Below are 12,135 nucleotides of genomic sequence, written 5' to 3' on the forward strand. Positions count from 1 at the left end.
AGTAGTCTTGGTCAGAGCATTATTTAATAGTACATTTATGGCTCATTCTTCATATCGTATCTTCATAACTGTACATCAGGTTTTTCCTCCCTGGTGCATTTGGAAGCATTGAGGTCCAGACTTGGAACATACCTATTTTTTTTTTTTTTTTTTCATAAGAAGTAAGCAAAAACAGGGGATCTTTCTTCATTAGTCTGTGGATTCCTTGACAACAGAATCACTTTTCTCTTGTCAGTGCTTAACACACAAGTAATGAATGAGTAAGGAAAATAACCTCTGGGTGGAATAATTTATTCCTGGTGTTCGAAGAATGTTGAAAAAAGTTGAGCGTGAACTTTTGGGTTCTCTTCTAGATGCCAGATATGCCAAATTCTTTAAGGCATTGTAGGAATGATCAGATTTGGAAAATTAAGTACAATTGTTACATATTTTGAGTGCTACTTTTGCAGGGTGCTTCTAAAGATTTTGAAATTGCATTGAAAGAATAATATGCTTTGCAAAAATTTTGAGGATTTTTTTTTACTGGTGAACTTTTGAGTATTTTCTTTTTGGAGAGGATTATGAATTCAAAAAGGCAAACAGTTATATAACTTTGTAAGCAAATGGTGATTATTGTTTTGTAAGAGTTTATTTGTATAATATTACAAGGATGTTTATGTTTTACACTGTAAAATAATCAAAACCTATTTTCTCAGGAATTTAGTAGGAAATGTAGATAATAAGGTTTTGGTTGTTGACAGTGATGTTTATTTTGCAAATTCATTTTTAAATGGCTTAAATGCACAACTGCCATTATGCAAAAGCAAGTAGCAAAATAAAGAGTGAAATCTCCCATAAGGACTAATATAGTATATATGTTATATACATACATATGTGTAATACATATATATTATAAAATATACATTATATAGTATGTTAATATAAATTATTTATATATAAGATATAATTTATCAGTATACACTTTATATATATGTGTATGTGAGTGTATACACACAGAGAGAGGATACATAGGCCTCGAACCCACAGGTCTACATTAAATCTTTTCCTCTATGCTTCTCTAGCACACTGTCTATCCTCTGTTAATTATATTTTCTTGTAATTGTTTATTCAGTTATTTGTATTCTTTACAAGACTGTAGGTTCAATGAGTGAAAGAGTTAATAACAAACATCTTCAGTGAGATTCCCTGGATTAAATCTTGGCTGTATTATTTATAAGCTCCATGACCTTGAACAAGTTATTTACTATGACTGGGTCTCAGTTTCTTGATCTGTAAGTTGAGGGGGGTTAATAGAAGTAACTACATCATAACTTTATAGTGAGAATTCAATGAGTTTTTAAATGTAAAACAGAGAACAACAATTGGCTTATATTAAGTGCTTAATATACATTAACACCGCACATTCCTAGTACACTATGATACGTTATGTTTTTATGACAGAACTCAATAAGCTTTTGTTGAATAAATTATACTTTCTATTATAAAATGAATGCTTAGGACTGGGTAGCATTAGAAAAGATATGTTAAGAAACAAACAAGAAAACACATTATTGCTGCTCTCAGGGAAATTAGAATATCACTGGGGAAGAAGAATTTTTAGTCATAAATCATTTTTCAAGAAGATAAGGCAAAAGGCAATCAATTGGCTATACACTGGTAAACAGAGCAATATAGTTCAGAAATTTAGACAGCAGCTGGTCTGCTCTACAGGAGCGTCATTGGAAAGGTAGGACCTGAACTACACCTAGGAGTATAGTTGAGACCTGACTAAATACAGACACATGAAAAGTTCCTGCTGTACAGAAGGGCAGATGGAGAACATTATATGTTCAGTTAGTGTCAATCCATATTTGGGTAAATTGGTCCTCACTGCAGCTTATCAATTGTCACTTTTGATAATTCAGACTTAAAAATTAGCCTTTCCCCCACCTTGGGAATTTAGTAAAGGCTTTGTATGACTAACTAGTATATTTCAAGCCCAATGTAAGAGATGTATCATTAGAGGGAAGGTAAGGAAAAGGAAGGAGCAAACACATACGGGGGTTGAGTAAAGCCTTTTGTTTGTTTCCTTTTCTTCTTGCTCTCCTAAGAAAAGAGATCAATAGCAAACAATTTTCTATAACTCTGCCAGACAGTAACCTTTTCAAAAAGTTAGCAATGACTTTTGTGGTTTTTCTTTGTACATTCATCTTATATACTGAATAGAAACACAGAACCATCGATGTGCTTTTGTTTATTACACTCATCTCTAGCTTTAAAATTCTGATGTTTATAATAATTCTCAGCTCACCTACTTTATATAGTAGTTACAAAAAATATTTCTTCAGCCCAGAGTCTAGTGAAATTTGTTTTTTTTTTTTCTCAAAATACTTACCTAACATCACTTAAAATGAAATGGATTGGTAGTTTCAACATCATCTAAATAGGTAGGCAATTTTTTTTGGAAATGACTATTTCCCATTCAGTTTTAATGAACTAGCAAAAATTAACTGTCAAACATGTTAAGAGTAGAAATAATAGCATGCCAAGCAAGCCAACCAACCAAACAAACAAACAAACAAAAAAAAAACAAAATATGCACAGATCTGGAGCTGAGAGAGAGTGCTTGATTTGCTTTAAACCTCGAAAAAAAAGGCCAGTGGGGCTAGAGTGCAGAGTGCAAAAGGTAGAGAGAAAGGAAGGAGGGAGGGGAAGTTGATAGCATAAGATCACAAAGGATTATGTAGGACGTGCCAAGCCATTTTTGTTTCATTTTACCTGCAACAAGACGCCACCAAAAGGTTTTAGGCAGGGCTTAATTTAAGTTTTTAAAACATTGTGCTGGCTGCTATGTGCACAATTAGTTTAAGAAAAGTAAAATTGGAAATGGCAAGATCAATTAGGAAGCAGTTATATTAGGGAAGAACTGATTATGATTTGGATTACTTTGATTGCAATCAAATTGGAGATAAGCAGAGGGATTTAAAGTAGATTTGAGGTCTATACACAACATTGTTGGACTAAATATTAGCGGGCATGGAGTAGGGGAATCCAGATGAGTTTCAGTTTTGTGGCTTAAGCAGTTTGGCTAATTGTGGTGCCATTTGTTGATCGGGCAAAGCCTATGAGAGGCAAAAACTTCAGAGTAAAGTAAAATATAGTCAAGAATAGAGTCAAGAGTTTTTCTTAGGGCATAGTATATTTGTGATATCTGAATGAAATTTCAATAGGCTATGATAAGAAGATATTTGAATATATGAGCTTACTGCTAAGATAAGAAGTCTGATATAAAAATGTAAATTTGAGAAATGTGAGCATATAGGTTATATTTAATGCCACTGGAATATAGGAGAACATTTTAGCGACAGAGCAGAGTTACAGAGTAAAACTGTGAATCGAGCTCTAGTAACTTGAACACTTAGCACAGGCACAGGTGGGAGGAAGCTAAGATACTGCTCATTCCAAAAGCAAAGATAAGTTTATGTATAAAGAAGGGGAAAATGCTCAAACAGATGAGAATAAAAACGTATTATTTAGAGTCTGTAACATGAATTGTCAGGCAACTTGGAGGAGAGTTGTTTTGATCAAGTAATGGAGACGAAGCAAAATAGAAGTTGATTAAAAGGTTATGGGAGAAAAGGAAGTAAAGACAGTGTCAGTAGATTTAGGGAAGAAATGAAATAGATGTATTGGGCAGTAGCTGTCATTTCATGTTCTGCATAACATTCTTCATTACTGTTTTGAAAATTGTAGTTACTATAACTAATGCAGGAAGTTGGCTGGATATCTCTGCTTTCCCACATGCTGACACTTAATTCTTTTTTTAAAAAGTAGCAAACTTCTTTATATTTTAATAGTGTTGTCTTAGGAAAGAATGATATAAACCTAGCTTGGATGTGCAAATTAGTAATCCTGACAGCTCATCTAAAAATCAGACTTTAATTGACTGAACTAAATGAATATAAACATTAATTTCAAGTGTAGGGCCTAAAATATTTGAGGTGGAGAGCAGATTTAACCTGCCCAGAATCCTGATTTCAATTCTACTCCTTTTTCTATCTGATGCTCTGTCTGGGCTGCTCTGTAGGAGCGTCATTGGAAAGGTAGGACTTGAACTACAACTAGGACTATAGTTGAGGCCTGACTAAATACAGACACAAGAAAGGCTCCGTCTGTACAGAGCCCAGATGGGGGCACCTTGAAAAGTTGCCTCCTTTCCTCCTGGTTACCTGTTGGTACACTAGAGGAGTGTATTTAGGTGACCACACAATGCCAGGAAAGGAAACGGAGCCTCATGCATGATTTGTTAGTTAACTATTCATAATCTTATGTGCCTCTTAAAGGGATCTTAATTAAATTATTTGCTCAGAATTCCTGTCATTTTCACATTGTGAAAGCCATTTAAAATCTATTTTGGTTAGTCTCTAATTTATCATTTGCTTTACACACACACACGCATGCACACACATGAACTGCTTCTTCGTAGTAACCTATAAAAGATTAAAAGCTGTTAACAAGTTTTAAATTTACTATCACTCAGGGTCATAATTCACTGTTTAATCACTAAAGGGGAATAGCTACAATCATTTCGTAATAAAATACAGCATTCTTAGGTATTCTGCTAAATTACCTACTAAGAGAAATTTCCATCTATACCAGGACGAACTGCCCATACTAAAGGAAAACACAGGGGCTTAGAATTTATCTGCACTACATTCTAATTCTTCAAGCTGTGGCTATACCTTAAAGAGGTATTTTGTTTTTAATCTATCTAAAGGTGTCAAGTTGATATTCGCATTAATTCAGAGACATCGGGCCTCTTCATTGCTAGGTCAATGAAATGCTCAGTGGGTGGCACTGTGCTAAGGTCTCACAGTGAGACCAGGAGGTCTAAGTACAAAATCAGCTTCATACATAAAGGTAGCAATCATTGGAGTCAATCTGAATTTCAGTGGAGGTTTTCAACACCATGCCAGTTGCACACTTCTTGTTTCATCACCTGTATTATTTGTGTTATCTTTATTCTTTCTCTACCATCTATGTTCCTTACTTCAACCTACAAATAAAAAACTATTATGTGACTTTAGGTAACAACCTCAACTAAGAAAACAATGACCTAAACAAGTTTTTGTTTTTGTTTTTGTTTTTGAGATGGAGTCTCTCTCACACTGTCGCCCAGGCTGGAGTGCAGTGGCTCGATCTTGGCTCACTGCAAGCCCGGGTTCACACCATTCTCCTGCCTCAGCCTCCTCAGTAGCTGGGACTACAGGTGCCCGCCACCACGCTCAGCTAATTTTTTGTATTTTTAGTAGAGACAGGGTTTCACTGTGTTAGCCAGGATGGTCTCGATTTCCTGACTTCGTGATTTGCCTGCCTCGGCCTTCCAAAGTGCTGGGATTACGGGCGTGAGCCACAGCACCCAGCCCATGAGTTTTTAAATTACTTTAACCTAGCGAATGTCCTAAAAGTCATTTTTTCTAGGTTGCTTCTATCTGGAAGGTAACACTTGTTTGTATTCTATTCAATATTCCTTTGCATACAACTTTTAGTAAGAATCATTCCATGTATGCATAAGCAGTAATGAAAGTGAAATATTTGTTACATTTGTTTGCTTGACTGAGGGCCAAATTTTAATAGTTCTACCCTAATTTTCTTGAAGTCTTTGATGTATTGACCAGAGTTCATCTTCATAACTACAATACTTGTTTTACAATCTGTAAAATAACAGATAAGTCAAGAAATCACTGTGTAAGACGTGAAATATAGAGCCGTCATTCATTCTGGAGGCTGATATGTTCACAAGACTAGTACAAACAGACGTCTCCACTTTGTGCCAAGGGCAAAGTATTTAATGTTCCCCATTAAAAGTTGCTGTTCTGGCATTGGATGTGTTAGAGATTATAGGAGAAGGAAACGGCATCTTTAACTCTAAAGTCAACCATTGAAATCTGAAGCAAATTGAGAGTACCTAGAAGTAAATACCATTAGATAATGGAACATGAATTTTTAGTAGAACATCATGAAGAGTACCATTTTCACTTGTTCATATTTTGGTTTGTTTGTTGCTTATTATTTTTCATTAATATGTTCGTATCACTTCTCTCATCAAAGTCAAGACGCATTTGAGAGCGAAAATCGTGTTAAAAACAACATAACATTTGAATTATATACAGTTATATTTGTATATTTTTACAATTGTAGCTTCTATCTCAACTGGAAAATATCCTAATTAATTAGGATGTAGTTAAAAAAATCAATGCACACCATACCAGTGACATTTCATCTTCATTGGTTTCTTCAGGAAGAACATTGTTTTGCTTTAAGACACTGTGCTATGCAAAGTCATACATTTATATTATACAAGTAATTAACTGCAAAAAAGCAAATAACTGTCCCTTCATTGTTGAACATTTTGTACAATTTATAATGGGATTCTTAGCAATATCAGATGTTCATTATTTCTTAGGATGGCTGGTAAACAAACTCATAATATTCCTGTCATAATTTTCTTCAGATCTCATTATCTTGGACATGGTTTATTTTCATCACTCCATCCCCAAATTTAGAACTTGTAACCAGCCAGTAGGTAGACCATTTGCTATCACACTTGCCCTGTGTCAAATACTATTGGAGGAGCTGCATATATTTTTGGTATCTGAGCAAGTCAAAGTTAAGTTGAAGAAGATACATTTATTTTGGATTTCATTGAATATATTTTGCATTTATAATACCATATTCTTTATAGAAAATTATATTACAAAGTATTGTCATATGGATAAATGGTCAAAGACTATATAGCCAAAAAATGTAACTTAATATATAATTAAGTTAGTGCTACTCATTCCCATGTAGAAATGGCTCCAGGAATACCCTACTCCCTACCTAGTATCATAACATGATGATGTCAGCCCAAAGGTCTTATCACAATGTAAATATGTCCTAAAACATCAAGCACTAAAAGTATGAGGATATGAAGAAGAAACAAGTATTTAAAAGTATAAGCAAGAAGCAGTTATATGTAATATCATCTCAATCATTAAACATGTAAAATAATAAAGGAAGAATTTTATTTTCATTGACACTTCATCAAAAGAGAGTGTTCTCTTGCAAAATGTAATCCATAATGCAGTGTTTACTATCACAAACATATCATTCATAAGCTTTTGATAAGAATTAAGTGAAATATAATTTGTGAAAATTTCAAGAAAAAATATGTACCAGTATTAAAAAAATCCAGACATCTGTGCCTTATACACCTCAACTATCAATAATCATAAAAATAACTAATTTCACTCAACTATAGTAAAGGATGGTTTAATGGTCTTTCCATTACCTACAGATGATATTTCAAAATTATTGCCATATAAACAAGAAATTTAAAAGTAATACATTTTAAAAACTAGGAAAAAAGTATTTTATGAATATGTTAGGTAGTTAAATAATACTTTTTCCATGGCTGGCATGATATTCTTATGTTTGTCAACTATGCTTCAATAGAAATTTGTTGTGATTTCTTTTTTTCTTTAAACGTGTATTTATTTTTATATTTTATTTCGTGCTTGTATTTGTCTTTTCCTTTAAGAGGGTCCCTGGTTTCACCACTTCTTAAAGAATTCTGGAAGGGCTAAACACTGCTTAAGATATTTATATTAGTTCGTTCTCACGCTGCTTTAAATAAATACCTGAGACCCGGTAATTTATAAAGAAAAGAGGTTTACTAGGTTCATGGTTCTGCAGGCTCTACAGGAAGCATGCTGGCATCAGCTTCTGGGAAGGCCTCAGGGAACTTAACAATCAGGGAGGAAGACAAAGGAGCCTCAATGCCCATGGCTGGAGCAGGAGGAGAGAGAACGAGGAGGTGCCACACACTTTAAAACAACCAGATTTTGTCAGAACTCTTATCAAGAGAACAGCAGCAAAGGGGGAAATCTGCCCCACGATCTAATCACCCTTTACCATTTCCCACCTCCAACATTGAGGATTACAATTCAACATGAGATTGGGATGGGGACACAAATCAAAACCATATCAATATTCTAGGGAGCAATGTAACAATATTTACCCATATTAAGTTTAGGTCTTAGCCAAAGTTTCAGTCTATGACTTGGTAATTCTGATCCTAGGTATCTCTATTCTCCAATAATTCAAATAGCCTTTGACTTCCCTACTGTAGTAATAAGTTGAAAAGTGTCCATAATTGAGAAAATAGATGGAAAAAATATGGTGGTTTGGTATCTCATTGTACTACTTTGCGAGTAGAAGTGACAACACAGCTAGATCTTAAAAACAGCTTTCAGTGGATAAATACAGTTTAATTCTCTAAATTCAAAGCAATCATATGCACTTTGCCAAAACCCCCACGCAAAAAAATCATAGACAGTGTCTACAGTAGGAACAATGAATGGAAACAAATGACGGTATAAAACAAAACAGATGTCTTGTGAGAATTTTCCAGGAACTGAAAACCAGCATTTTTCCAGAACCTGAGAAGAATGATAGATTCACACTTGTTCATCTAATGTCAGACAGAAAAAGAAAAAAAAAAAAAAACAGATTGATTAGTTATCATGAGAATAAATATTTATAGGTTGCATATACACACTATGTAGTGTAGTGTTAAGTATACTGTAGAGATAATTATTCTTGGCTCTTGTTATATACAAAATTAAATAATCTGTGATGGATAATGATGACATATTATCAAAACAGACTATAAAAATATATGCAACTAAAGGAATGCATATAGTCCAGCTTCCTCCTTCTTTGCTTTAAGTTCTCATAGTCCCCAGGACCAACTCTTAATTTTTTTCCTTGCCATTTTTTCCCTCAATTTTTGTATTATTGTATTCCTACCACAAAATTCACTAACACTAGTAATTTAAATTCCAGAACTCTGGGAATAAGTGCTTACTAGATAATTCTATCGACACAAACTCAACAAATGCACAGCTGAACTTAGTATGTTTTGTGCAAAATGTTCTCCTCAGCCTAGATATTGAGATTAACATTATTTGCTAAAAAGTTGAAAAATTACTTGAGTCGTCCATCAATCGAAATTCAAATCCCATTTATTCGTTATCTTAGCACCTCTCCTCTATTTCCATCTACATCTTTTGATAGGACTCTTGCATTGGTTTCTTATGTTTTTCCCTTGTCTCCATCAATTGTATTCTCTATAGTGATATTCATCACTACAAAAAAAAGGTCCATCCTTTTAAAAATAAAAATCTGAATAAAAAATACATTTAACTTCATTACTTGGTTCTAAACTTTATTTGAAACATCATCAACATCACCATATAATCACATTTTTAAAAATAATATGCATTTCAGGAGGCTGAGGTGGGAGGATTGCTAAAGCCCAGGAGTTCAAGGCCAGCCTGGGCAACATAGCAAAACCCTTTCTCTATGAAAAACAACAAGCCAGGAGTGGTGGCTTACGTCTGTAATCCCAGCATGTTTAGGAGGCCGAGGAGGGCGCATCACTTGAGGTCGGGAGTTCAAGACCAGCCTGGCCAACATGGTGAAACCCCGTCTCTACTAAAAAATACAAAAATTAGCCAGGCATGGTGGTGCATGCCTGTAGTCCCAGCTACTTGGGAAGCTGAGGCAGGAGAATCGCTTGAACCCGGGAGGCAGAGGTTGCAGTGAGCCGATATTGCTCCATTGTACTCCAGCCTGGGCAACAGAACAATACTCCATTAAAAAAAAAAAAAAAAAAGAAAAAGAAAAACAACAAAAACAGAAACAGTGCATTTGGAATTACTGTTCATAATTCTGCCATTTTTTTAACTCCTAAATTTATTTACACATGCTATCTCCTCTATCCTCTGCCTGCTCAGGCTTCTAGATCAAAGGTCTCTTACTCCTCAGTTGTTCTTTGATCTCATTTCTTAAGCAAAATTCATCTTTGCCCTAGTATATTCTATTTTGTCCATAACAATCTCCTATTATTTGCATTGGTTATATTTATTTATCTTTTATTCCTGCTATTGGAGTATAAGTCCCTTGAGAGCATAAACTGTGTCTTATATGTATTTTTTATCTTAGTATAGTGGTGCAAAATTGGTATTCAATAAATACATGGTATGCACATTGATGAACTATGAATAAATGAAACAACCTAAAATTCTTTCTATAGCAGAATGGATAAATTGCTGTGATTTCATACAAAGAATATCTTATTTTATTTAGCAATAAAAATAAATTAATCACAGAAATATGATTTTAAGCAAAAATGCCAGACATATAAAGAAAAAATTTATAATTTTATCTATATTGTTAGGATAAAAAAAAAACTTTCTCTCTACTCTCTATGTTCAGTGATGGGAACCTGCAAATTAAACAGACAAAAGATAGATTTAAAAGATTTTTTAAAAAATGTTTATTCGTATTCATATGGAGCTACCAAAGAAATAGCTAGCTGGCTAAATGGCTAAAGTTAGAGGTTTATATACCTAATTTGGTAGAGAAAGGGAGAAGGAGAAAAGACTTCTATGGGAATAATAAATAGGTTTCTTTAGCAAAGATAAATAGAATTTTAGGACAAACTGCAAATAAAAAACGTTGTTTATGCAGATGTCAGTGGTCTTTCTCTCATCTTCATGGCCATGAAACTATCCCAGAGAGGAAATTTATGGTAGCTTGATTTCACAATATTGCCCCTTTAAGAAAGTAAGAAAAGCTCTAAGAAGGACTATTTTGGCATTTGTTGAAGTTTTGACTGTATTTAGCTTAAAATAAACTTTGTACTAACTCTGGGCTTCCAAAATGGCTCTCCACAACAAGAAGCTCAAAAAACAAGAAAACAGGTAAATTTATAATGTTAGCAGTTAGGATATGGGTTACTTTTTTGAGGAGATGGAAGTGATCAAGAGGGGCTATGAGAAGACTTTTGTAATATTGGTGGTATTCTATTTCTTGCTCTGGAGAGCAATTGTTTACTTAAATGTATTCAGGTTGAGGGAATTTGTTGAGTGATACGTGCATGGTTTCTGTAATTTTCTGTCTGTGTATTTTCCCCAAAAAGGTTATTAAAGAAGAATGAAAGAATAAATGAATAAATTTAATTTGATGTTTAACAGAAATTGAGTTAAATATGTTGAATAGTAGGTACCAGAGAAATCATACAAATGTGTAATCAGGACCAATGTGACTATCTTTATAATTAATCAAGTAAAGATTATGAATAGCTGATTTCAGAAAATGCTTAACTGGAGGAGAAATATTGACCTCCTACCTCTGAGATATATTGAGGCTCAGACTTATATAACTAATGATCTGCTTAGCTCTGGACTTGGATGCCACAAAGGACCTCAAAACTATTTCCCAAACTGAACTCATCATCTCTTCTTCCTACTGGCCAGGCCAGTGGCATCACTTGTGTTTTCTGATTTGGTAAACATCATCATCAATCTTTCAGTTTCTCAAGTCAGGACGCTGGAAGGTAAAATAGAGTTATCCAGGCAATCAATACATTCTGTTTATCATGCTTTGCATGTATTTCTTAGGTATGTCTATTTCTTCCCATCGTCACTGTCCTGTTCATGTCAGGGCCATCACCTCTTTCGCCTGCATTGCTATAGCATCCACCCAACTGTTTTACTAGCTCTGGTATTATCTTTACTGTCATTTATTTTCTATAATGTAGACAGAATGATCTTTCTAACTACCTCCAGGGAACTAAACAGAGGTGTATTTTAAGAATGCATTGACCTAAGGAGAGTATTGTGAGAATAAAACAAATAGCTTCTTAAAAAAAAAAGGAAAGTATAGGCATCACATTTCTTACATGCCACGAAGTTAGGATGGCATCCTATTTATATACATAAACAGTCTCTCTGTTTAGAGTTAGCATTCAGGAAAAGAGATTGTTTCCCCAGTAATACATATTAACACATAAATTCAAATTTAATAATAAAGCCACACATTTTCAGATGGAGTAATTCTATTTGGCTGCTCTGTATAACAAAGACTAAAAATTGCCATATAATGTCCACAAATTAAATGCAGTAAATTGTACCTCCAAGATTTTGATGAAAATATATTTAAACCATAGATATAATACACAACACCCCAGAAATTTTATCTTGGCAATGACTTAACTATAAAATTTAAGTATCAAAATGAAAAACTATAAGGGGCTATACCATTTTT

General features: G+C 34.0%; 1 long non-coding RNA gene across 1 annotated transcript in view; it reads right to left on the reverse strand.

Annotated features, from left to right (window-relative positions):
• Positions 1-8,343: 8,343 nt before the first annotated feature.
• The window catches only part of LOC134731628 (uncharacterized), a 324,197-nt gene continuing 320,405 nt past the window's right edge, over positions 8,344-12,135 (reverse strand). Inside the window, exon 3 of the long non-coding RNA XR_010114064.1 lies at positions 8,344-8,494. This is a non-coding gene — a long non-coding RNA (uncharacterized lncRNA). The remainder of the gene's footprint in view (positions 8,495-12,135) is intronic.

The sequence above is a fragment of the Symphalangus syndactylus genome, chromosome 10 (genome assembly GCF_028878055.3).
Source record: "Symphalangus syndactylus isolate Jambi chromosome 10, NHGRI_mSymSyn1-v2.1_pri, whole genome shotgun sequence".
Taxonomy (NCBI): domain Eukaryota; kingdom Metazoa; phylum Chordata; class Mammalia; order Primates; family Hylobatidae; genus Symphalangus; species Symphalangus syndactylus.